At 39.1% G+C, this 27,970-nt stretch overlaps 1 long non-coding RNA gene across 1 annotated transcript; it reads right to left on the minus strand.

Annotated features, from left to right (window-relative positions):
• Positions 1–1,357: 1,357 nt before the first annotated feature.
• Positions 1,358–3,078, minus strand: LOC104988362. The gene is made up of 2 exons (XR_825226.1): positions 2,850–3,078; positions 1,358–1,576 (listed from the first exon to the last, which is right to left on the minus strand). It is a non-coding gene; the product is annotated as an uncharacterized LOC104988362 (long non-coding RNA).
• Positions 3,079–27,970: the final 24,892 nt, after the last annotated feature.

The raw sequence follows: 27,970 nt of genomic DNA on the forward strand, positions 1-27,970 counted from the left end.
AGTCTCCTCCATCCATGGGATTCTCCAGTCAAGAGTACTGGAGTGGGTCACCATGCCTTCCTCCAGGGGATCTATCTGACCCAGGGATCAAGCCTGTGTCTCTTGCATTACAGGTGGATTCTTTATAACTGAGCCACTGGGGAAGCTCCTCTGGCCTCCAGACTGTGAGAAAATAAACTTCTATAGTTTTAAGTCACCAAATTTCTGGCAATTTGTTACAGCCTTCCTAGGAAAGTAACACACAACCCATCTTGCTCAATTTTAGATCCTGGCAAGGGTGGCCCATGGAAATGTGCATGGCATAGTTGTTTGCTTAGCAACTGAATAGAGATTAATTTTAATTCTCCTCACCTCTGCCTTCCTCATGCACTTCTTAGATATAAGCAAACAACGCACCCAAAGGACTCACGGATAAAGACTCAAGGGTCAGAAGGAGTCATAAGAAATATTCAAAATACTCTTTTCATTCCCTGATCAAGTTAGAGACAAGATTTTGAGTTATTCTACTTCGTTTGTTTTCGTTTTTGCTGCCCTGGGTTTTGGTTGCTGCATGCAGGATTTCTCTAGTTGTGGTGCACAGGCTTCTCACTGCGGTGGCTTTTCTTCTTGCAGATCAAAGGGCTCTAGGATCCATAGGTTCAGTAGTTGTGCTACACAGGCTCAGTTGCCCTGGAGCATGTGGAATCTTCCTGGACCAGGGATTGAACCCACGTCCCCTGCATTGGTAGGTGGATTCTTAATCACTGGACCACCAGGGAAGTCCCTAAATTATTCTACTTTAAATGAATATGTTTTTATTTCTATCATATTGGCAACTTGTCTTTAAGAAAATATTTTTCCTATCATGGAGAATTCTTTTTAATGAAGTACACAGATTCCATGGCGAAGTGAACATGGGGAAACTGGCAGCCAGAGACAAGACTTCCATTTGCACAAGAGAGAGTTTTCTGCTACAGAATCTTAAACCACTAAAACCTGTCATCACAACACAGTTAGGACCACTGGACTTCTCTTGCAAAGTATACTATGTTATGTGTTCAAGTCAGCTGTGAATCCCATGAAATAACATTGTCTTTCTCCTGCTCTCTGTCCAATGTCCTCCTCCTCCTCAAACACCAAAGAACCCTCTAGTTTGGCAACACAGGTTGATCAACACTGAAGAGACCTTGACCAATGTCTCCTTTATCTTTAACCTTAACCCAGTCCTAGCACTGACCTCTTCAGGTCTGGTTCATAAATAAAGCCAGATGCTAGTTTTGGGGGTTCCTGAGTCTTCCTCCAGCAGTCCATCCTAACAATCCGAAAGCTTGCCTGTATGTGCGTGTGTGTGTAAGAAATAATAATGGCTCTATGATCGTAGGATATAAGGCTGTTTATTTGTTCTTCTCTTTCATTTTGCTTCCTCAGTGCTCTCTTGCTTCTCCGGATTCTGCTTGCTTCTCCTCACCTCCCTTGTCAGCATTTTCAGTCTTTATTTTCCACCCCTGGCAGAGGTCTGCAGGTCAACCGTGGAATTACAGGTCAGCAGTGGCATTGCTTTGAGTGCCAGGCCAAGGTCCTTACGACTATTACTGCTCTGTTAACAGAGGAAAATGGCAAATTATACTGAATAAAATAATAATTCTGAAGTTAGAGTATGTATTTTAAAAAGCATGTGTAAAAGATGGACTTGAAAATGAAAACAGACTATACCAAAGACTAGACAGGCAAAAATAAATAAAAAGAACCAAGGAAAATAAGTGAGCTGCTAAAGTCCTAGATGTTTATGTTTAGAAGAGAAAGTGGATGGATGAGTGGATGGGGACAGGGTATTGGATTTAGTGGAAGAATGGGTGGAAGATTGAAAAGAAGTATTAAATAAAATGAGAGAGGGTAATCAGGAGAAGATGGGAAGGGAGAGCTGAGGTCATCAGTATAGAGGAGACAAATAAAATAGAGGAAAATGAGAAAGAATAAAAGAAGAAACACCAGCATGATGCATAAGAAAATGGATAGAGATAATAATGGAGGAACTGAAGATAACAAAAAGGTGTATTTCAGGAGCGGCCACATCTGGTCATTGCCTTCTAATGAACAGATTTCAATAATTTATGACAGTGCTTCTGTGTCTCCTTTGGAAACCAAGATGATGGAGGAGGAAGTCTTCTGCCTGAAAGAAGGATTGTACTCTTGTTCTACTTGCTGCTGTCTTAGTTAAGCAATCACATCTTTTAACCCCTCTAGTTTGTTCCCAAGGTAAAATAAAAGTATATATATGGGCTTCTTGCTCTTTTAAGACTTTATGTATTCTTGGGACTTCACTGGCGGTCCAATGGTTAACACTCTGAGCTTACACTGCAGGGAGTCTGGGTTTGATTCCTGATCAGAGAACCAAGATTCTACATGCCACGTAGCATGGCTAAATAAATAAATAAAGACTTTGTGTATTCTTAAATAAATTTAAGCTAAATAGATTAATCAGGAGGCAATATGGGAATGCTATTTTTATTATCTACATTCATATATTGAATATTTATACTTTTACTGTAATTTATTTATATTTTAATTTTCTTGTAATTTCTTTTAATATTCCAAGTAGAAGGTGATAACACATGAAAATAGGTAGAAGAACTTGTCATGCTTAAGTTCTCTGGATCTGTGACAACAAAAGAATGTGCTAAATTACTTTTAAATATGTTAGTTTGAGATGACTCATTTAAATAGTTTCCTGAAGTACCAAACAAATGCATTCTTTAAAAGCCTAAAAGACATGATGAAGGTTATAAGTTGATTGTCCAAGTCCAGATATGATTGAATGACTAAATGCTTTCAGTTTAAATAACAGAAAATCCAGCTAAACAGTAGCTTACCCTTGTAGCACATCTGGTAACTGGCAGCCGCAGAAACAGCCTTAGCTATTAAATGGGCTCAACCAGAGCCCTTGACCCTTTTCACCCTTCAACTTCACCATCCTTCTGTGCTTGTTGCCTCATGGTTGCAAGACAGCTGCCATATCTCGAGACATTATGTCTTTACTTCAGTATCACAAGCAGGAATGGATAAGTCCCTGTACACTACTTTTGAGGCTAGAAGGAAAATACCAGGTTTCCCTTGATGTATCATTCACCAGAACTGATTCACATGCTAATTTGGGACCAAATCCATTAATAGAAGGGAATGAGATTATTATAAATGACTTGGACCAGTCATGACTCATTCCTTGGAGCTAAGTCAGCATCCTATCTTGCTTGAAATCAGATCTTTGCCCACTGCAAAAGGATGTTTCACTTAGCAGGTAGGAAAAGCATAATGACAACAAACTGGGTGAGCCCCCAAAAGACAGACTTGGGATATCTAAGAGACTTAAAGGGGCAAATTCTAGAGAATGTATTTAATTCGTGATTGGTAGTTCAGGATGTATTGATTCAGTAGGATTTTGAACTAGTGCACACATGTTTTCTTCTTAACAACTAAAATCTCATCCTTGTTAGAAAACAATGTAATACTTAAGTCCTCCTTACGCCACTTTTTACATATTTCTCCCTCTTGATATTTATTTATTTTATCTTTAATTCTTTTCTGCACTGACTCCTACCTCCATTCTTTTTTGTCTACCCACTACCTTTTCACTTTGTTCTGTTCTTTAGACTCTGACTCACCATCTACTTTGTTCTAATGTTAAATACACAGCACTGCACATTTGATACAATAGTTCATTAGGATTCCTCCACACACTTAACCTTTTTCAGATGGGTGCTTCAACAGTTGGCTCTTCTCCCACTGAAGCCAGGTTATCTAATTGATTTATATCATCCAGGTGCCCAACATACACTTTGATTCTCTCCATTCTTTCTCTGCAGATATTTGCAGGTTATATATCGTGCCTTTGCCATTATGTGGAAGCAAACATAAGGCAAACAAAGCCATATTTTTTTCTTTCACCAAACTAGAACTATGTATCGATCCTTCTCTCTGCTCACCTTGAATGCTTTCATTCTAATACACTCCAGTCTCTTTTTCCACATTCACACACTCTGATCATATCTTGTTAACTCTTTCCTTTTTATTCTCTGCCTTTTCATCTCACCAGCTACTATATCAAGGTGCTCAAGCAAAGAATGCATTTGAGCATAACTAAGTTGGCTTCTTTGCCCACAGCATGTCCTGTGGGGAGAGGCAAGGCTTGCAAAATCTGGTATACCTCCCTCCTTTGCTCACTGAGGCCAGAAGGGAGAAGACAGAAGGCTAGAGGTTTAGTATTAGGAACACTGGAGCCACTATAGGGAAAGTGGAAATAACTCCTTTTCCCAGAGGCTGTCTCTAATTGGAGTTAGGGAAATAAATACAGCAAACTGGAACCACAGAGATTCTAAAAGTATTTCTTTATCCACTTTCACATTTCTTCATATCATATAAAATGAGACTGGTAAGATTCCATGTGAAATGAAAAGTAAGCAAAAATCTGGTGAGTCAGATATATGAAATATCAAGCAAGTCAACTTGGTAACAAGAATTAATTTCTCACTTCTATAAAAGGAACTAGTATTAACAAAGTAGCTAACATATGCCAGGTACTGTGATTTTATACTTTATCTCTTGTTTAATTTAATCCTCCATTGCACTTCATTGTTCCTGACATCTACATAATATAGTCATAACAGATCTTCTCTTTATTATCATCAAAACAGCAATCCTTCATTAGAAGGGAGCAAATGCAAGTTATGTATTAATTTACTTAATTTATACCATTTGTGAAAGTATTCACTAAAGAATGCAAGATACTCACAAAGGGTACATTTAATGAATCATCTATACAGTTACCATGAGTATGTTTTGAAAATATGAAATTTGTGAAAGAATGGTTAGACAAACTGGATAAGCAACCTTAAATGAGTCAAAACCAGTAATTTTTAAAAGAAAACCAATCAGAATTCAAAAATTCCCAAAAAGGGTTGGAATGGTTATATCAAAAATGAAATGCATATTTCACTTTTTGTACAAATGAGTGACTTTATTATTGGCTGGTGGCTTAGATAGTAAAGAATCTGCCTGCAATTTGAGACTTGGATTCAATCCCTGCGTGAGGAAGATCCCCTGTAGGAAATGGCAACCCACTCCAGTATTCTTGCCTGAAGAATCCCATGGACAGAGCCTGGCAGCCTACAGTCCATAGGGTGGTAAAGAGTTGGACATGACTAAAGCGACTTGGCACGGCACAGCATGGAGCTGGCCTTAAGTCAATGAGTTTTAGGTGTATTTACCTGATAACATAGCAAGGATGTGAAATGGTAGTTCAAATTCTGTGCATCCTGACTTGTCTCTGCTGTAAGTGGCATTTGTGAGACAGCTCTGGCCCCTAAGTGCTAGTCGCTTTCCTTGCAGGTGGTCCAGTATGAACAACTTTAGCAAAGGGATGGCAGTTTTAGATGCTATGCAGCCTGTTTTCTGCCCTCTGACCCCAGACTGGACTCTGGCCCTGTACCTTATTTTGCTCCCTGTATTACAACTTTCTTTTGGCCCTGGTGTGTTTGGCTCGAGTGTTTGCTTGTGTACACCTATCCCTGACTCTGAGTTTTAACTCCTGCCCAGTCCTCATGCCAACTTGGGTACAACTTGTGAAATAGTGCCACTGGTGATATTTGACACAGAGACCATGTGCCTCTCAGTGAAAAGATCAAAGCACTTTCCAAGTTTGACCCAGTGCTGGCTGAAAAGCTGGGCTATATCAGCAGAAACAGTGGCCACAGTACACTTTCTCAAGGCCAGAGTTGGCCATTTAGAATGAAGTGTGCTATAAGAAATGGAAGACACTTGTGACAAAGACTCAGCACATTAGGAGGCTGCTGCTGAAAAATATTTGTGACTTGTTTTCAGATAAATCACCTTTAAACAATTTACCAACCTGAAGAAGTTGGGCTGTTTGGGTAAATCTAATGTAGAAGACACATAAACAATAATCTGATGTCTCTAGAATGAATCAAATAAGAAAAGATTTCTGTGCACCAATTGTTGAGGTTCCTATAACATGAAAATATTAAGGATTAAAATTCATAGTCCTACAGCATGGCAGCTGTTTTGCATTTATTGAGTTCAGAGCACAAACTAACACAGGCTTCAGACAGAAATTCTTCTTGTTGATTTAATCACCTGGTAGCTTCATGAGAAGAGTCCTAGAAGATTTTATGGTTTATTCTGAAGAAATAAGTTTATGTTTGGGGACTCTTTTTTTAAATAAATGTTATCCACAAATTCAAAGTATAGATCAAAGTATTACTAAGAAAATTATATTACCTGAGGAAATATTCTAATAGAACATGACTGTGACTTTCAAGAATATTGAAATATTTTAATAGGTAATTTATAATTTTTTGTGGCTACAAGAGTTCTGTTCAGGAAATACAATAATAATAATCACCATTATTATGTTCTTACTCTATGTCTGACCCTCTAAAGATGCTTCATAGATATTATCTTATTCAGTCTTTATTCCTGTTTTATAGGTAAGGACATTGATTCATAATATTAATAGCTTGCCTGAGCTCCTATAGTTAATAAGGAGCAGAAACAAGCTTCAAATTCATATATGTCTGACTCTATCTGAAAACTAGAGTAAATAGTAACTAACCCACAAAGGAATTGTGAGGATTAAATGAAGGTATTTATAAGGAAGTGTAATGAGCAGGACCCTATGGGGCCTTTTCTGGGATAGACACCCCCCTCCCTCTTTGCTTTAACTCCTTTCTTTAAACAATAATGTTTTATTTATTTAATTGGAGGATACTTACTTTACAATATTGTGATGGTCTTTGCCATGGTGCACATGTGTTCCCCCTATCCTGAACCCTCCTCCCCACCCCATACCTCTGGGTTGTCCCAGAGCACCGGCTTTGAGTGCCCTGCTTCATGCATGGAACTTGCACCGGTCATCTGTTTTACATATGGTAATATACATGTTTCAATGTTATTCTCTCAAATCATCCCACCCTCACCTTCTCCGAGTCCAAAAGTCTGTTCTTCATATCTGTCTCTTTTGCTGTCTTGCATAAAAGATCATCATTACTGTCTTTGTAAATTCTGTATATATGTGATAATATACAGTATTTGTGTTTCTTTTTCTGATTTACTTCGCTCTGTATAACAGGCTCCAGTTTTATCCACTTCGTTAGAACTGACTCAAATGTTTTCTTTTTTATAGCTGAGTAGTTCTATTATGTATATATACCACAACTTCCTTATCCTTTGCCTGTCAATGGACCTATATGTTGCTTCCATGTCCTAGCTATTGTAAATAGTGCTGCAGTGAACACTGGGGTACATGTGTCTCTTTCAATTCTGGTTTCCTTGGTGTGTATGCCCAGCAGTGGGATTGCTGGGTCAATGGCAGTTCTATTCTCAGTTTTTTAAGGAATCTCCACATTGTTCTCTATAGTGTCTGTACCAGTTTGCATTCCCATCAACAGTATAAGAGTGTTCCCTTTTCTCCACACCCTCCCTCTCCAGCATTTACTGTTTGTAGACTTTTTGATGGTGGCCATGCTGACCAGCATGAGATGAATCTTCATTGTGGTTTTGATTTGCATTCCTCTAATAATGAGTGATGTTGAGCATCTTTTCATGTGTTTATTAGCCATCTGCATGTCTTCTTTGGAGAAATGTCTGTTTAGTTCTTTTGCCCACTTTTTGATTGGGTTGTTCATTTTTCTGGTATTGAACTGCTTGTATATTTTGAAGATTAGTTCTTTGTCAGTTGTTTCATTTGCTATTATTTTCTCCCATTCTGAAGGCTGCCTTTTCACCTTGCTTATAGTTTCCTTCCTTGTGCAAAAGCTTTTAAACCTAATTAGGTCCCATTTGTTTATTTTTGTTTTTATTTCCATTATTCTGGGAGGTGGGTCATAGAGGATCTTGCTGTGATTTATGCTAGAGAGTGTTCTATGTTTTCCTCTTAGAAAAACATAGGTATGTTAGAAAACATATGTATTCCTCCATGTTTTCCCCTAATTATTTCTGGTTTTACATTTAGATCTTTAATCCATTTTCAGTTTACCTTTCTGTACGGTGTTAGGAAGTTTCTAATTTCATTCTTTTACATGCAGTTGACCAGTTTTCCTAGCACCACTTGTTAAAAAGACAGTGTTTTCTCTATTGTATATTTTTGCTTCGTTTGTCAAAGATAAGTTGTCTGTAAGTGTGTGGATTTATCTCTGGGCTTTCTATTTTGTTCCATTTATCTGTATTTCTGTCTTTGTGCCAGTACCATCTGTCTTGATGACTGTAGCTTTGTAGTATAGTCTGAAGTTAGGAAGGTTGATTCCTCCCATTCCATTCTTCTTTCTAAAGATTGTTCTGGCTATTTGAGGATTTTTTTTGTGTGTTTCCATACAAACTGTGAAATTATTCATTCTAGTTCTATGAAGAATACCATTGGCAGCTTGACAGGGATTGAGTTGAATCTATAGTGCTTTGGGTAGTATACTCATTTTCACTATACTGATTCTTCCAATCCATGAACATGGTATATTTCTACATCTATTAGTGTCATCTTTGATTTCTTTCATCAGTGTTTTATAGTTTTCTATATATATATATGTCTTTTGTTTCTTGAGGTAAATTTATTCATAAGTATACGGGCTTCCCTCATAGTTCAGTTTGTAAAGAATCTGCCTGCAATGTAGAAGACCCCAGTTCAGTTCCTGGATTGGGAAGATCTGCTGGAGAAGGGATAGGCTACCCCACTCCAGTATTCTTGGGTTTCCCTTGTGGCTCAGCAGATAAAGAATCTGCCTGCAATGTGAAAGACCTGGGTTTGATCCCTGGGTTGGGAAGATCCCCTAGAGAAGGAAAAGGCTACTCACTCCAGTATTCTGGCCTGGAGAATTCCATGGACTATATAGTCCATGAGGTCACAAAGAGTCAGGCACAACAAAGGCCCATCTAGTCAAAGCTATGGTTTTTCCAGTAGTCATGTATGGATGTGAGAGTTGGACTGTAAAGAAAGCTGAGCACTGAAGAATTGATGCTTTAGAACTGTGATGTTGGAGAAGACTCTTGAGAGTCCCTTGGACTACAAAGAGATTCAATCAGTCCATGCTAAAGGAAATCAATCCTGAATATTCATTGGAAGGACTGATATTGAAGCTGAAACTCCAATACTTTGGCCACCTGATGTGAAGAACTGACTCATTGGAAAAGACCCTGATGCTGGGAAAGATTGAAGGCAGGAGAAGGGGATGACAGAGGATGAGATGGTTGGATGGCATCACCAACTCAATGGACACAAGTTTAAATAAACTCTGGGAGTTGGTGATGGACAGGGAGGCCTGGCGTGCTGCAGTCCATGGGGTCACAAGAAGTTGGACACTACTGAGAGACTGAACTGAACTGATTCATAAGTATTTTATTCTTTTTGTTGCAATGAATGAGATTGTTTCCTTAATTTCTTTTTCTGTTTTTTCATTGTTAGTGTATAAAAATGCAAGGGATTTTTTGTGTATTAATTTTATATTCTGCAACTTTACTATATTCATTGGTTAGCTACAGTAATTTTCTGGTGGTATCTTTAGGGTTTTTGTGTAGAGGATCATGTCATTTGCAAACTGAGAGTTTTACTTCTTTTTTTCAAATCTGGATTCCTCTTATTTCTTTTTCTTCTCTGATTGCTGTGGCTGGGACTTCTAAAACTATGTTGAATAGTAGTGGTGAGAGTAGGCACCCTTGCTTTGTTCCTGATTTTAGAGGAAATGTTTTTAATTTTTCACCATTGAGAATAATGTTTGCTGTGGATTTGTCAAATATTGTTTTTATTATGTTGAGGTATGTTCCTTCTGTGCCTGCTTTCTGGAGTTTTTAATCATAAATGGCTATTGAATTTTGTCAAAGGCTTTCTCTGCATTTATTGAGATAATCATATGGTTTTTATCTTCCAATTTGTTAATATGCTGCATCACATTGATTTATCTGTGAATATTGAAGAATCCTTGCATCCCTAGAATAAAGCCCATTTGGTCATGATGTATGATCTTTTTAATATGTTGTTGGATTCTGTTTCCAAAAAATTTTTGAGGACTTTTGCATCTATATTCCTCAGTGATATTGGCCTGTAGTTTTCTTTTTGTGTGGTGTTTTTGTCTGGTTTTTGTATCAGGGTAATGGTGGCCTCATAGAATGAGTTTGGGAATTTGCCTTCTGCAACTTTCTGAAGAGTTTGCATAGGATAGATATTAGCTCTTCTCTGAATTTTTGGTAAAATTCACCTGTGAAGTCATCTGGTCCTGGGCTTTTGTTTGTTGGAAGATTTGTGATTACAGTTTAGGTTTTCATGCTTGTGATTGGTCTGTTCCAATTTTCTGTTTATTCCTGGTTTAGTTTTGGAAGGTTGTACTTTTCTAAGAATTTGTCCAATTCTTACTAGTTGTCCATTTTATTGGCATATAGTTGCTTATAGTAGTCTCTTATAATTTTTTATATTTCTGTGTTGTCTATTTTGATTTCTCCATTTTCATTTCTAATTTAATTGTCTAATTCTCCCTTTTTATTCTTAATGAGTCTTGACTAATGGTTTGTTTACTTTGTTTATCTTCTCAAAGAACCAGCTTTTAGTTTTGTTGATCTTTGCTACAGTCGCCTTCATTTCTTTTTCATTTATTTATTTTTGCTCTGATTTTTATGATTTCTTTCCTTCTACTAACTTTGGGTGTTCTTTTTTTTTTGTTCTTTTTCTAGTTGCTTTAGGTGTAAAGTTAGGATGTTTATTTGATGCTTCTCTTGTTTCTTGAGGTAGGCTTGTATTGGTATAAACCTCTCTTTTCGCACTGCTTTACTTAATCCCATAGGTTTTGGATTGTCATGTTTTCATTATCATTTTTTTCCATGCATGTTTTGATTTCCTTTTTTATTTCTTCTGTTAGTTATTCAGAAGCATGTTGTCTAGCCTCTGTATGTTTTGTGTTTTTTATAGTTTATTTTTCCTGTATTGATATCTAATCTTACTGCATTGTGATCAGAAAAGATTCTTGAAATGATTTCAACTTTTTTAAGTTTACCAAGACTAGATATGTGGCCCAGGATGTGATCTATCTTGGAGAATGTTCTGTGTGCCCTTGAGACAAAGGTGAAATCTGTTGTTTTTGGATGAAATGCCCTGTAGATATGAATTAGGTCTAACAGGTCCATTGTCACAATTAAAGTTTGTGTTTCCTTGTTAATTTTCTGTTTGGTTGATCTAACCATAGGTGTGAGTGGGATATTAAAGTCCCCCATTATTATTGTGTTACTGTTGCTTTAACTCCTTTCTGAAGTATCCTTAGATAAAAGCAACTAATACACATTTCCTGAGTTATTTTACAGATGCTAAAACCACCACCAAGTGGAAGAAATTAACTCCCTGATGATCATGACTACATAGCCCCCAAGCCTACTAGTGCCTAAGGAACAATAATATTAACCCTTGTGACATTGTCCAACAAACACTGGGTGTTACCTCACCATCACCTGAGTGCAAGATGTTTTTTAAAGAATGTATTGAGATAATACAGGTATTACCACCTAATATAGGAGAGGAAATTTCCCCCACCCTTCTAGGTACTTGCCTGAAACCACCCTGTAATAAAAGAAAAATTAACAGGAGAAAAACAGAGTTTAAGAACATGTGTACCTCTCATATGGGCTTCCTTGGTGGTAGCTCAGTGGTAAAGAATCTGCCTGCCAATTCAGGAGACATGGGTTTCATCCCTTGGTTGGGAAGATCCCCTGGAGGAGGAAATGGCAACCCACTCCAGCATTTTTGCCTAGAAAATCCCATAGACAGAGGAGCCTGGCAGGCTAGAATCCATGGGTTTGCAAAAGAGTCAGATATGACATAGTGATTGAACAACAACAACAAATACCTCCAGTATACATGAGAGATACATTGGAAAATAATAACTCTCCAAAATGGCTCAAGACACCACCCGAATACCATTACAGCTTAAGGCAAAAGAGACATTGGGAATGGGAGGCAAGTTAAATGAGAAAAGCAAGGTAATTGAGCTTAAGGTGATTATGCAAATGTAAATCTGGGGTTCTCTCCATTGATGATAGTTTCTTGTATTTAGAATCCTCCATCTCTTCCTGGTACTGAAAGAAGACATTTAAACTGATAAACTACTGTTGGGTATTGTTAATATTGTTGACAGTCTTTGGACTAGACCATACTCTTTGGCCTTGGATAACTTCTTCAAGTACTAAGATATGCTCCTTCTACACACTGCATCCTCAAACTGGTTAAATGAGGTGTAAAAGGAATTATAAGCTGAAAAGATGATGACCCTGGCCTATTGGGTTGTGATCAAGAAACTAGGAATGATGCTTTGAATGCTGTTGAGGAGGAAGAGACACAGTGACTGTGTAGGTAACCTGGGGACTGTGATAATCACTGGGGAGAAGGCTGTTTGCTTCAAGTTTAGTTCACTAATTAGTTTTACAGAAAGGCAGCTGTGTTACCCTGCACAAGGGGTCAACAGCTGTACATTTTTCACTCCACCTTTACAAGAGTCAGATTGTTTAAAAGCGAACAAAGATTGGTGATTTTTTTTCCCTAGAAAGCAAGTGTCAGACCCATTGCTGGGTCTTTCCATTCATCCCTATATGCCACATAGTTATCTCACATCTATATTTATAGCTGTATGTACTGCAACTTCTATCATTGATTTTTATAGTCATGAACTCTCAAACCCCTTCTACAAGTGGTTCTGTGTCCTGTGTGTTCTGCTCTAGAAGAGAGGAAGATAGGAAAGTATAGATATGATATACAAATTCTTTCCACTGAAAAAAAGTAAGATGTTAAAACTCTGTTCTCTGCTTTCAACTTATATTAAATATGTTTAATCAATATTTATGTATTCATTAATGTTCAATAATAGGTTGTAATTTATAAAGGCCTTTATATATACTTAATTCACTTACCAATCCTGGGAATTAGGTATTGTTACCCTTATATGGTTTCAATTTCTTGGAGAATGCTGTGCCAGGAAAATGCTATGTGTCCTCAGAGGAACTGATGTTCACTTTCCTTAATGAAAACCAAGTATATGTAACCTCATTTTTCCCTTCATGCCCTGGCTTCTAGGAACCTCAGATTCTAATGTAATGTATATTTATGGCTATTATATCAACCTTTAGAGTTAGAAATGCTTTCTCCGTTTTCTTTGTTCTGCTTTTCTATTTCTGTTTCATCAGCCTCAGGTGATTATTATACATATAATTTTTCATAATCTGCTTCAAATGTTCTGAAAGAGGATCCATATGAGAAAATAAAGTAAAAATGAAGGAATAATTTGGCTATTACTGTCTTAATCTCAGAGATAGGTGAAGCTACTTTAGTAAAGTTATAAAGCTTGTAAGTGGCAGAGCTGGAGCTTCATCTCAGGTCTGCTGATTCCAAATTCCACGTTGTTTCTAGAATGACCCATCCCTTGAGATTAAGGTGAGCTAGGATTAGCCTGGAGAAGGCAATGGCACCCCACTCCAGTACTTTTGCCTGGAAAATCCCATGGATGGAGGAGCCTGGTGGGCTGCAGTCCATGGGGTCGCTAAGAGTTGGACGCAACTGAGCGACTTCACTTTGACTTTTCACTTTCATGCATTGGAGAAGGAAATGGCAACCTACTCCAGTGTTCTTGCCTGGAGAATCCCAGGGACGGAGAGCCTGGTGGGCTGCCATCTATGGGGTCGCACACAGTCAGACACGACTGAAGTGACTTAGCAGCAGCAGCAGCAGCAGCAGGATTAGCCTGGTGGGCTGCCGTCTATGGGGTCGCACAGAGTTGGACACGACTGAAGTGACTTAGCAGCAGCAGCAGCAGCAGGATTGTACCAAATGCCCTGTCCCAAAGAATAAAACAGTTACATTTTCTACCCATGGTTGTGCAAATCCATATGATTGCTGATACCATCTTCTTAAAGATTCTTAAAGCCTGGACTTTGGGATACAGTTTCAATCCTTGGTTGGGGAAGATTCCACATGCTGTGAACACTTAAGCATGGGCACCACAACTACTGAGCCCATGCTAGAAAGGCCGGAAGCTGCAGGTACTCAGTCCATATGCTGCAGCTACTGAAGATCCTGCTCCTAGAGCCCATGCTCCACAACAAGAGAAACCACTTCAACAAGAAGCCCACATACTTCAGTAAAGAATAGCCCTCACTTGCCACAACTAGAGAAAATCCTTTCAAAGCAACGAAGAACCAGCGCAAGCGAAAAAGTTAAAAATAAAAAACTAAAGATCCTTAATTCCTGAGAAAGAAGGATAAACAAAAGAACACTGCTCTTGTCATTCCCAGCTTTTTACATGTTCACTAAGGAGATTATCCATGTTAAAAATGGGGGGGGGTGAGGGTGTGGTTGCAGAACATCGATATGGCTACTATCCACAGCCCCTCCCATCTCATTCCAAAGAAGAGGACAAACTGCTTCCTTCCAGTCTTCTGAGAAACTGGCCCAGCTGCTGCTCTGTTCCCCCTGCAGCTCGGCATGAATTTTTCTTTTTGTTGGAAAGAAGATATAAAAAGTCAATGCATTATTTATAGTAGTTATTTTCATCATTACGTATTCACAATAATTGAAAGGTGGAAGTGGAGTATAATATAATGGAGTGGGAAGAAAATGATTTGCAGGAACTTCAGAAACATTCATAGGAAATGTTCAGCTGCTAAAAAAAATCCCAACACAAACACTGGATCTTAAAATACCATTTAAGCCACCCACATCTGCAAAGCTTTATTTTTTGCTATGTATTGGTCCAAAGCAATAGAGTTAGGATAAAATAGAATCTGAAGGATAATTCTCAATTCCTTCCGTGTTCCAAGACATGTAAAGCAGTTCTTTTTACTCTCAGAGTAAGCATACCTTCTGATGTTTGGCCCGACATCCTCATGGCTCCAAGACAATGTGTTCTATGCTGACATAACTTCAACCCATTTCATAATAAGGCACTATACCATTGACTCCACTCAACTGGATGTCAAATATATGTTCTCAGTTACAAAGAGAACTGGTTGATAAAATGTAGATGGACCCATCCCAATGTATCATCCTCGTGAAACACACACACACTTTCTTTACTGATATGTACTCCCAGGACTATATTTATCTACAAAGGACAGCATATACTTACCAGATATAGACGGTGTATTTTCCATGACAAGGCACTAAACCTTAAATTTCCCCATGTATTATAAGAGATGTCTGGACTGGATAACGCAAATAATCTTTATTGGCTGGGAGACTTTAAAAGTAACAGAAAAACCTGACTCAAAATGTCTTAAACACTAATAAAAATGTATTGTTTTATGTAATAAGAAGGTTATAGCCTCTCATTGTGTGGTTCCAAGGCCAGGTAGTTTAGTGACTTAAAGATACTGGGATTGCAATTGACGCTCCTTCCATCTTCCTGTTATTATGCTCCTGTGGCCTCAGCCTCACTCCAGCTCCCTTCATGGTCACACAGTGCTGGCATCGTTCCAGGTATTGTACAAGGTCAAATGGAAAAAGAGATTCCTTTTCCCCCATAAGTCTCCTTTTATATGTAGTGAAAAATTTCTTTCTGAAGCCATCAGCAGATTTCCTCTAATGTTTCATTGACTGGAATTGTATGACGTATCAGTCCCTGTACTGCAGGCACCTGGGATGAGATGACCATTGTTGACTCATTAAAGTCAAGAAGCGAATGGGGTACCTGAAAAATATGTTAGTTCTGTTGAAATCTGGGAAACAGGAGAATTAATGGTGGCTAGCAATTTAAAAATGCCTCCTCAGGTTTACCCCTTGCCCAACCATCACCTTGTCCCTTTCACATTTGCTTAAAAATGCTCTGATCTACATAAAATATACCACCACCTTCTGAACAAAAGATAATCCCAAATCTCATCAGTCAAAACACCCAATCTGGTGTATTATTGACTGCATCTGGGATCCCTGGACATTTATTCTTCTATCATAGTCTGTGCACATATGGCTAAAAAAAGATGTTCATCGCTAGCATATTTACTATAAAATATAATTTATTCTCCTAACCCCTCACCAAATCAATTCCAATTCTGAAAAGGAAATGTAGAAACACCTGACAATAGTCACTGGTCCATGGCACTTATATTCTGCTAGATGAGAGTGGCAGGGCTTCTTATCCAGGCAGTAGGGAGAAGTACTTGGTCATTTAATTGGACAGCCCCAGTACTACTCTCAGGATGGGTCTTTCTTTCCTCTCTTGTGGCAGAGATGGTTAATTGCTCTCCAACACCTATTCTTCTTACTGGACACACAACTAGGACGCCTTTTCCAGCCTTTCTTGGACTTAGTTGTAGACATGTAGACTGCATTCTAGCCCATAGAATACTAGTGGAAGTGCCGCACCTCACTTCCAGGCTGGGACCATAAAATCACTAGGATGTGTGCTTACGTGTCATTTTCCCCCTCCTTCCAACTCACCATCAAGTATCTCAAGTGGAGATTGACAATTAAAAGATGATGTTAAATATGGTAGAAACTCCTCTTTCAACCTGAACCCCCAAATTACTGCACAGGTAAAAGCTGTACACTCACTTCTTCAGTTGCTCAGTTCTAGGATGTGGATAAGAAATAAAATTTCCAACATGTTTGAAGCTTTTAAATAGTGGGTTTATTTATTATGGCAGTCACCCTACCCATACCAACATAATTCTTTATGGCAACAGTAGAGATGAACATTGAGGCCATATGTTATTACTGGGGGCTGCACAGCTTTAGTATCCTACATCCTGTTGGTGGGAGTTTAGGTGCTCAGGGATTTGCCCTAGAGACCGAGCAGTCACTAGCCATTGTTTACTAACCTTGGACTTTCTTTGGTAATACAATTCCTGTAAGAACCCAGTAGGCTTCAGGTGCTTCCAGTCAACTCCATGGGCTAATAACACAGCCAGAGATCTTTTCTCGAAATAGACTGTGAGCCTGAGAATTCCTGACTCCACGCCAGGGACTTCTACATGATGCCGGTCCTCCTGGACCTCAGATTAATGACCTCTGCCCCGAGGCAATTTAAAACAATAACCTTGGGTAGAAACGCAATACTCATAATCCAATCTTGGCCATCTGGGTTTTTCTCTTCATCAGGCAGAAACAGCTTTACAAAAATTGTTTAAGACGGATCTGGAAGCTTAAGGTTGTCTTTTGGCTGAAATTTATCTGCTGTTGCTAAATCTCCTGCTTCCCTCTTTAAGATAGTCTATCGTTAGTTTTAACTTGTTTCTTTCCCATTGGAACTTCACTGAAAGGTATCCTCAGATCTTCCTACTATTTCCCCTAATACCAAAATCTTCCAGGCCCAGTATCTGTGTTCAAGAGCAAGAGATAGTTTAAACTACTGCTTTCTAGACTCAGAAAAAGAACCACTAACTTACCAGTCAGCTTCCTCACTACCATTTACTCAATTCCTCATTTTAGTTTCCATTGCTTTCAGCACTCCACTTCTGGAATAACATTTGTATCAACAGAATTAATAGTTGTCAGAAAAATGAATCATATCTAAGAATCCACTTGTTAATGCAGGAGACATGGGTCCAATCCCTGGTCTGGGATGATCCCACATGCCACAACTACTGAGCCTGCAGACCTAGAGACTGTGCTCTGCAACAAGAGAAGACACCGCAATGAGAAGCCTGCACACCTCAACTAGAGAGTAGCCCCTGCTCAGTGCAACTGGAGAAAGCTCACTTGCAGCAATGAAGACCCAGCACAGACAAAAAATAAATACATAAAAGAATAACAAACCATATCTCTGATTTAAAGAGCAACTGAAATTACAGAAAGGATATTGGATAGGAATCATGTGGCATGCTAGACCAGGAATAGAGGAAGTGTCAGGAACAATGGCACAAAGCACCTGCAGAGCTGGCTGGTTGAGAATAACTTCCACTGCCACTGAGTCCAACAACCCGCAGCTCACACTGCTGCTACCACCACTGGGGTGCTGTCACTGCCACTGCTACTAATACGATTCTAGGGGACTAACCTTGTTGCCGTGTTCTCTGCCGCAAGAAATACTTCTTTGCTATTCTCCATTCCAGATCCCAGGGTAAAGCCTGGGAAGCTGCATCTCTTTGGCTGAGCCTAGGTCTCATACATTGGCTTCCTCTGTGGCTCAGCAGTGAAGAATCTGCCTACAATGCAGGAACCACAGGCAATTCCTGGGTCAGGAAGATCCCCTGGAGGAGGGCATGGCAATGCACTCCAGTACTCTTGCGTAGAGAATCCCCTGGACAGAGGAGCTTGGCGGGCTACAGTCCGTAGGATTACAGTCGGACATGACTGAAGCAGCTTAGCACATACGCAGGTCTCATATATGCTCTTGACTCACAACGGAGGCTGGATAAATGAGGAGCTGGCATTAGTTTCTCCCTCTGCCTCATAAAATGGGAACTCCCCCAAGTAGAGAAGTGGCTCAGATACAAAGCAGCCAGAAAGATTTCCTACTGTCCTTGTAAGCAATTTGAAAATGTGCAATCAAAGCTTCTATTTTCTAGCAGAGCATTAAAACTGACTGTTAAATTCATTTATATTCATTTACCCAACAATTCTTGCTTGTCCTTCTCTTGTGTCAGCCACACCATTAGTTGATTTCCTGACCTTTTTATGTCTCTGAGACAAAGGATCTCCTTTTCTGGGATTTCACCTCTGCCAGGGGCATCCCTGAGAGAAGATCCAATCCAGGCCACAGCATATGCCTTCAGAAACTTTAGTCATCCCTCTCACTGGAACGTTCCCACCAGGAGGTCAGTATATGGACAGCATGTAGTTTTAGTTCTAAACCATGTGGGTAAGAATTTCCTTAGAGACACCACCATAACTTCTCAAGAAGGTTCACATACGAACCCAGAACACCAGAGATCACAGACAGCTTACCCCAACTATACTAGGATATACCTGAACCTCAGCCTGAGCGAGCCCTCAAACCACCTGTCTCCTTCTTTCCTTAAAGTTTTGATGCCAGTTAATTCACTATGCCTCATCACCCATCAACCTCCTAAAAAAAGGAGTCTCATCAAGTCTCTTCATATTTTTATACTGATGATTTTATGTGTTTCCTCCCCTCTAGCCAGCCCCCTACTATCTAACTGTCACAATATTTTACATTTTCAAGAAATCTCATTTCACAGTGAAGAAAAATTCCATCATTTTAATCATCTTTAACAGAAGACTCATTAAACCTTCTTGATTTGATTTAAATCTAATTTTCTCCTAAGAATACAATTTCCTTTAGCCCTCTTCACTAAAATCAATCATTCCTCCTTTTCAGCATTAGGGAGACCTAGGTTCGATCCTTGGGTTGGAAAGATCCCTTGGAGAAGGGAACGGCTATCCACTCCAGTATTCTGGCCTGGAGAATTTTACTGACTGTATAGTCCATGGAGTTACAAAGAATCAGATACAACTGAAAAAATTTCACTTTAACTTTCAGCATTAGGATTTGGTATGTGTGTGAGTAATTGGAGGGGGACAGAATCCCCAGGACTGGCTGGAAAGCATTGTTCTCCCATCATTGTGTAAATAGCCCTTGTCCTGTGGAGGTTAAACCATTCAGCTTATGTATTCAGTAGGCATCCTCATAGATGACCTTCTACAAATATCTAGAAGCTTTCATCTGACTTACGTTCTTCACCTTAAACTCTTATTTAGCCATTATTGTAAATGACTTGTCTGTCCATACACACAAGGCCATTGTTCTAACCTCATGGTGTCTTGTCCCCCTCACCTCCATGTCTGGCAATCTCTTTCCACCCTATACACTTGAATGTTCATCCCCAGGGACTGTTTGACACTGAAACCTTGAACTTGGATTTCCTGTTTTCTTCCACCCCCCCCCCACATTTTTTTTTTTTAATTGGAGTAGAGTTGATTTACAATGTTGTATTCATTTCTACTGTACAGCAAAGTAAGTCAGTTATACATGTACATATATTCACTCTTTTAAAGATTCTTTTCCCATATAGATCATTACAGAGTATTGAATAGAGCTCCCTGTGCTATACAACAAGTCCTTATTAGTTGTCTATTTTATATAGTAGTGTGTTCCTGTCAATCCCAATCTCCTGATTTGTCTCTCCCTCTCCCATACCCGCTGGCAACCATAAGTTTGTGTCCTATTTTCTAATCACCATCTCCTCTTCTAGGATTTTTACTTATTACACACACTAACCAGATCCTTTGACCGTATTCAGACATTCAGGTGCTTAATCTCTTTTTGTCAGTCTCTTTGAAGGTTCATTTCTTTCTGTACCTGATCTAAACTCAGGGGCCTGATAATTTATTCTCTTACCTTATTTTCCATTCTCTTGCCTCATTACACTTATACTTTTCCCTCCTTCCAAACTTTTCTAGGAAAACACTTGCTTTATATCAATCTGTCCACTCTGTCAGCAACTCCATTGAGGTCCACACATTAGGTACTTAATAAACACTGAATTAATTAGTTGCACTTCTTGCATTGGATATTATCATTGCATCAGACCATAGTAGAGTGGAGAATTTTAGCCACCTTCGGGTTATTAGGAATCTCTTACAATCAGCTTCCTACGATAGCCAGCTCTAATCTTCCTTGATCTAACAGTGCTTTACTACCAATGATCAATACCAAATTTATTTGAAGTAAAGTAAGTGCACTTATCAGTAATTCTTTTCAACATTTTTAGTAACTTTCCTGTTCTAGGATGTGGAAGGAAGATACTAAGCATAAAAATTGATTCTCCATATCATCAGGGACAACTAGAGTTCACCGTATTGAAGCTGAATCTTGAACTCTGAATAGAAACTCATCTGTGAAGGAAAGTGAACAAGAAATTTCAGGCAAAATTATAGGCAAATTCAAAAGGTGTCAAAGTGTATAGTGTTTTCGAGGAAGGGCTGAGGAAAGCAAGCTATATTTTCTAAGTGCCTATTTTTGCCAGCCTTGTGTAAGGCACTTTAAATACATTACCTAGCAAGCAGTTCAGTGAACTTGAAAATAGGGAACCTGGGAGAAAGAAGTGATGGAAGGTGGTCAGATGAGGTTGGAAAGTTAGCATATTGCAGGGTTCTGAAAGATCCTACATGAAGTATAATGTTTTATTTTTACTTAAAGGTTATAAGAAGTCATTTTTGCACTTTAAATAGGGAATGATGTAATCATATAGACATTTTGGAGGATCACTGATGACTGTAAGAAGGAAGAACTCAGGATGTTCAATGACATGAGCCACTCCTGGTTCACTGCTCTTCCCCCAGCATCTACTACTGCTGTTGTTATCATTTAGGCGCTAAGTCGTATCTGATTCTTTGCAACCCCATGGACTGTAACTCGCCAGACTCCTCTGTTCATGGGATTTCCCAGGCAAGAATACTGGAGTGGGTTGCCATGCCCTCCTCCAAGGGATATTCCTGTCCCAGGGATCAAACCCACATCTCCTGCATTGGCAGGCAGATTCTTTACCACTGAGTCACCTGGGAAGCCTCATCTACTACTGCTGCTGCTGCTGCTACTAAGTCACTTCAGTCGTGTCCGACTCTGTGCGACCCCATAGATGGTGGCCCACCAGGCTCCCCCATTCCTGGGATTCTCCAGGCAAGAACACTGGAGTGGGTTACCATTTCCTTCTCCAATGCATGAAAGTGAAAAGTGAAAGTGAAGTCACTCAGTATTGTCCGACTCTTCGTGACCTCACGGACTGCAGCCTACCAGGCTCCTCCGTCCATGGGATTTTCCATGCAAGAGTACTGGAGCGGGGTGCCATCGCCTTCTCCAATCTACTACTGCACTTGATGCTTAATAAAGAGTCACTGCAGATATAAATGAATGAATGAGACTGGAAGTAGAGAGGATAATTGGGAGGTTTTTGCAACAGTTCAGATGAGGAAAGTCTGATCTAAGGTCATAATGGTACAAGTGGAGGAGAGAGGCCAGAAAGACTTGGGGGAAATTGGATTCATGATTTAAGAGAGAGAGAAGAAAAAAGATTTGATACCAGGTAGTTCACTTTGGTTTTGTAATAATAATTCCTACCCCAGAGGATTTTAAATCATCAAATGTTAATGAACTAATGTATGCAATACATTATATTAATGAATGAAATACACTTGGGGATTGTGTTTGACTGTGAGCAAAAGAAATTTCTATAACCTAGGTTTAAATATATTAGGACTTTTATTTTCTAACATAAGAAAACTAGAGTCAGGTGCTATATCAGGACTGATAGAGCCTTCTATAATTCCACCAGATTGTCAGTTCCTCTGGCTTTCAGTTCTGCAATTTTTCTAAATGTATGTGCTATAAGATAAATGTTTTTTTTGTGTCCAAAAAATTCATATATTGAAACCCAATGTCCAAGGTGATGTTATTAGGGGGTGAAGACTTTTTAAGGTGATTATGTCATGAGGGCAGAGCACTAAAGAATAGGTTTAGCGCTTTTTATAAAAGAGGTCCTAGAAATCTTCCTCCCCTCTTCCACCCTGAGAGAATACAACAAGTTTCCAGTCTGCAATTTGGAAGAGGGCTCTCAGCAGAACCCCACCATGCTGGCACCCCAATCTTGGACAACTAGCTCCAGAACTGTAAGCAATACATTTCTGCTCTTTATAAGCTACCCAGTCTGTGATATTTTGTTATAGCAGCCTGGATGGACTAAGACAGGATGGTTTTCACCTCATAGCCATCAACCAGGGTTGGGTGCATATTCCATAAAGGTCAAAGGGGAGGATCAAAGGGCAAAGGATATTCTCTGGCTGATTTGCCCCTTATGTGCAGTGTCCCCCAAAAGTTCTACCACGTGGACCATAGCTTCATCACTTTGTCCCCTAGTGCAAGAAGGACTGGAAAAGAAGTGTTTTCATTACCCACGTGGCAAGACAGGAAGAAGTCAGTGTTCAGTTGAAAGGAAAAAAGAGCCAAAAAATAAGCAGTGTCTTTCATAGCATCTAGAGAGGGGAGGTGGTTTGAGGAGGGGTTGGAACCAAAGCCACAGGTTCAAGAGCCAAACTCTCATCACTGCTCCACACTGCCTGTCCACTAAGGGCAGAACTGGGCAGTCCTTTGGCACCACCTACCCCATCCAAAGCTTCTTAACTCAAGGCCATGTATGGGCTTGAAAGCTCCAGGATACCCCTAAGAGTTTATGTACATGTCAGGGGAGAGAAGTTTCTCAGAAAGATGTTTTAAACTTTAACAGACTCCTCAGAAGAATGTGATACCCACAGAAGATGAGAGCAAGCTCTGACTGAATAGCTCCCAGTACAGGAGTAAGTGCTGCCACTGTACAAGCACACTGAACCCACTCTTCTGTGCACGCACGCACACACACACACACACACATACACACTCAGACACACACATACACAGACACACACACACAATAGGAGGAGGTGATATCATTATACCTTGACTGTTTTGACCATCTCTGATTTAGAAAGATTAGAGATTTTCCTTGTGCTTCTTCATAGTACTCAAGAGGGTTCAAGTTGATACTAAACTTTAGAAAATTGAATGAGGATGGTCACAGAAGAAAGATCATCTCCCTGTAAAGGGTTTCTTGTATTTACCAATAGAGGCTGGTTCATCTCCTTGGTTTTAAGACAATTTTCTTATTCCTATATGTACCCCAATCTATAGGCTGAAACTGAGCCCAGGACAACCCCTCTGTGAGGGTGAGTTCTTCCACTGGACTCTCTCTGGTCCCAGTATCTTCCTGCAAAATCTCATTCACTAGGAAACCTCTGGAACTACTGGTGTCTCATGTTTGCTCCATCCTCAGTGTTGCTAACATCATCTGTTACTCTTTAGTGTTTCTTTTTACTTTAAAAATTATAACCTGTGGGACTTCCCTGGTGGTCCAGTGTTTAAGAATCAGCCTGCCAAAGCAGGGGACACCAGTTTGATCCCTGGGTTGGGAAGATTCCACATGCCACGGGGCAACTAAACCTGTGCGCCGTAACTACTGAGCCCACTCTCGAGAGCGGTGAGGAAAAACTACTGAGCCCACAAGCTCTAGAGCCCATGCTCAGCAACAAGAGAAGCCACCGCAGTGACAAGCTCTCACATTTCAACTAGAGAGTAGCTCCTGCTTGCCACAACTAAAAGCCTTCAAGCAGCAATGAAGACCCAAGTGCAGCCATAAATAAATAAATAAAAATTAAAAGTACAACCTGGGCCTTTTGCTTAAAAATTAGATTATAGATACAATGTATAGTCAGTTGCTGATCAATAGTACTTATTGAGTATCTGCTATGCTTCATGCACTACAGCTTCCTCTAATCCTTTGCCTCCCTTCCCCACACCTAGGCTGCCCGTCAGGTCCCTCCTGCCAAAGACTTTAGAGTCCATGACCCACAAGCTTCTGGTTATGAGGAAGAGAGAGCCAAGAAAGCCTTATGTGTGCAGTGAGAGCTCATTTGGGCAGGTGCCGTTTACAGCTGCAGAGGCTGAGATATGCTCATTAGTAGAGATGAATAAAGCCATAAAGTGACTCATGTAGACATTCAACTTGACTGCTTGTATCCATACTTTAGCAGAAATGGTCGCTTCTCTGAAAATGGTATTGTGTCAAGGAAGGTGCTCTTAGCTATCTGTAACTACCCTTTTTGAGCACCAGTGTCTCATCTTACCCATCCTCCTTTTACGATGAAGCAAAATGATTTAAATGAATGGAGCCACACAATCTTGTTTGGAGATGTACTGAAAAATAAGGCTATATGTCAGAAGAAAGATTTTTACCCATTTTGTTCAGTTATTTAGCTTCTCCCCGACCTCCATTTAAAGACATATTGATGCCATGGTTCTTTTGCCAGCTGGTTAAATTCTAGTTTTTCAGTGGTTTCTGAAATTGAGGTTGCTTTATCAAGATCAACACTGGAGAACAGCATATTCCATGTGGCTTGAAAATGGACAGCTTTATCCCTCTTGTTTATTTCAGTGAATACACAGAGCTTTTAACTCATAATTACTTTAGTATGTCCTTAGAAATGAGACTGCAGGTATACAATCTCTCTTTTTCCAAACAATCCCCTAAATCGGCATCTGGTAATGATGAATGATTACATAATTAACTTGTACTTAAATGAGGAGAAAGTTTCTTACCCATGTTGGAAAGAAATGACTTACAGCTATTCTATTTAAGTTCAGAGCATGAAAGAGTATCATAGTTGCAACAAATTAGGAAGAAAATAATAAATAGATAGCTTTACAAATCACTAGTATACTTATTTAAGACTTTCTGGCACATTCCTTGGCTGTTATAAGAGTTTTGGAATTATCATGCAATGTATAGATTTCTCTATGGAAAAATCAAACCTAAACTAATAGTCGGTGGTTGGCATTCTCAAGTGGGCCAAAAGCCTTAACAAATTGCAAAGAATATGTCAAAAGACAGATTGAGTTGGTTTGCTGAATTTAGGGAAATGCTTGGTCTGACAGTTAATCAATTGAAATACTTGCAATTGAAAGATTGTGTTACTAATTCTCTTCACAATTTATCTTTCTTTCCTCATCTCTTCTAAATAAAGCCTCAGAAATGACTGCCTTTGCCAATGAAGTTACCCATTTAGCATGTAGGTTTTCTGAAACATGGGTGGCTAACTGGCAAAACTCTTAATTATCTTGGATTTTATTTCTGAAAATCATCATGAGATGTTGCTTTTTAAATTTCTTCCCAATCATGTTGTAGGAAAGTTGAAACATGCATGAGTCAAACAACTCTAATAATTTAAAATAAATTGAGAAATCAAGATGCATATAGACAAACCTTTTGAGAAGAACACTTAAGGTTTTATCTTATTTCATCAGGAATGGATGTTGTTATCCATGAAATCAGTAGATTTAGGTAGATTTGTCATCTCTCACCTCTAGGAGTGATTAATTATAAAATACAAACATAAAATCATAGAATATAACTATGTCTCAGAAACTCTGAATCCTGAGCTTATTGCTTTCCCCCTCCCTACTCAGAAATATCTGAGGCTAAATAAGGGACATTCACAACACAAAGGATAAAATATAAAGCCCATTTAATTTTATATGTTCTCTGCCCAAATTTAAAAGATGACCTACCTTTTTTATTTTTTCATGTCCTTTGATTAGAACAGTAAGTCATGAATGTATCTTAAAAATGTATCAAGCATAAACGAAAAGAGTGTAGAAAATAATGCCAAAAGTGAAAAAAAGGAAAGGGGGACTTAAGATTGATGAGATGAGAAATAACAACTGAATGCATATGGGCCTTGTTTGGGTCTTGATTCGATTTGACCACACACACCACATCTTTGAAATAATTTGGGGATCACGAATATGAACTTGCTATCAGATAATACTAAGAAATTACTGTTAATTCTGTTAGATTTAATTATGGCATGATACATCATGCCATTATATAAATTATATATATATAATTATATATATATAATTATATATATATATATATATATAATCAGAGATGAAGAACAAAGAATCTATAGCAGAAATGGCATAACCTTTGGAGTTTGGTCTAAGATAGTTTAGGAAACAACAAAAAGGGTGGAAGAGTAAAAAAAATTGACAAATGTCATATTTATTCAAGCTGATTAATGAGTATGAAGATATTTTTAGAATGTCCTTCTGCTTGTATTTGATTAAAAATTTTCCACAATAAAAATTATGATCTCAATTCATTGCCTCAGAAATGAGCAAATAGATGAATTGGAAACTTTCCTTTCTTGTATTAGCTGTTCAGGTTAGGCTTTCTTAACAAGGGATTGCTTTAAACTCCACACATAAAGCTAGAGTCGCTTTTGTCCACGGGTGATTCTATTTTCTCTGTCCACAGTTAGCAGAGAATGAGAGAGGATGAGCTAATTACAGCCTTTTGTGTGACTAGGTTTGAATCCATTCAAGCAACCTACCATATATTACAGTCTGCCCCAGGCTACAGTGATTCTGCGACAAGGGCTAGGGTTTATTCCACTTGCTGTTAACTTGGTGAGGATGTAAGAGGAGGAAAGCTTTTGTGTTAGCTTTTTCGTGGGGAAGATGAGAGGGAGGAGCCCCTTCCTGCCTTCACCAGCCAGTGAGGGAAGCCAGGAATCCCCTCTAACTGAGCTGGACAGTTCATCTTAGAAGGGATGAACAACCTCCTTTATGCTGACAGGTAAGAAGACACAGGGAAAAAATGTTCTTGGCCTTTCTGTAAAGGAACAAGTGATACATTTCCTTATAGAAACCAAGATGCTGCTTCCACAAACATTGAAAAGATGTTACGTGGAGAAGAATGAGGAATGGGAATATGTCAGATAAGTCTGAGAGCTGCTTGGTTAAAGGTGTTAAGCATTTTTTTCCCACAAAAATGTAACATGTGTGTAATACCTTAATACATATGACAAGTGTCGAAGTGTATGTGCAGGAGGCAGAATGCAATAATTCCCAAACTGTTTTGACCACTGATTCTTTTTCCAGGAGCATCATGTGAGACTAGTATTTCTTGGAACACACTCTGGAAAATGCTGCCCTTGACCAAACCATTTTCAACTCAAGTCTCAAGTGTACAGTGGGCTCTTAACTTGGGTCTCTCTTTCCCTTTGTGCATACTATAGCCATAACAAAGTTGCTTTTTACATTAATTCATAGAATAGCACTCATTTATTGTGTGCTTACTATGTGGGTATGCTCTGCTTGCTGCTGGAGATGTAGAGATGAATAAGACATATGATTGCCTTCAAAAGCTTCTTACTCTACCAGAGGAACCAGATGCAAGGCAAGTGATCAGGTTAAGTGTTCATAAGCCATATGAACATGGCACTTGGCAATGATGGCATAGGGAAGAGTTACAATGTTTTATAGGGCAGTGACTTCCCAACTGTCCCCTTATTTCTGCTTGTAAAATTCTTATGTTTCCTGGGAAGCGGCTCTACCAGTGCTAATCTAGTCAGCACCTTCTATCCTTCTCAACAAAGACAAGTTCAGTTCAGTTCAGTTCAGTCGCTCAGTCGTGT

The sequence above is a fragment of the Bison bison genome, unplaced genomic scaffold (genome assembly GCF_000754665.1).
Source record: "Bison bison bison isolate TAMUID 2011002044 unplaced genomic scaffold, Bison_UMD1.0 scf7180017864128, whole genome shotgun sequence".
Lineage (NCBI taxonomy): Eukaryota > Metazoa > Chordata > Mammalia > Artiodactyla > Bovidae > Bison > Bison bison.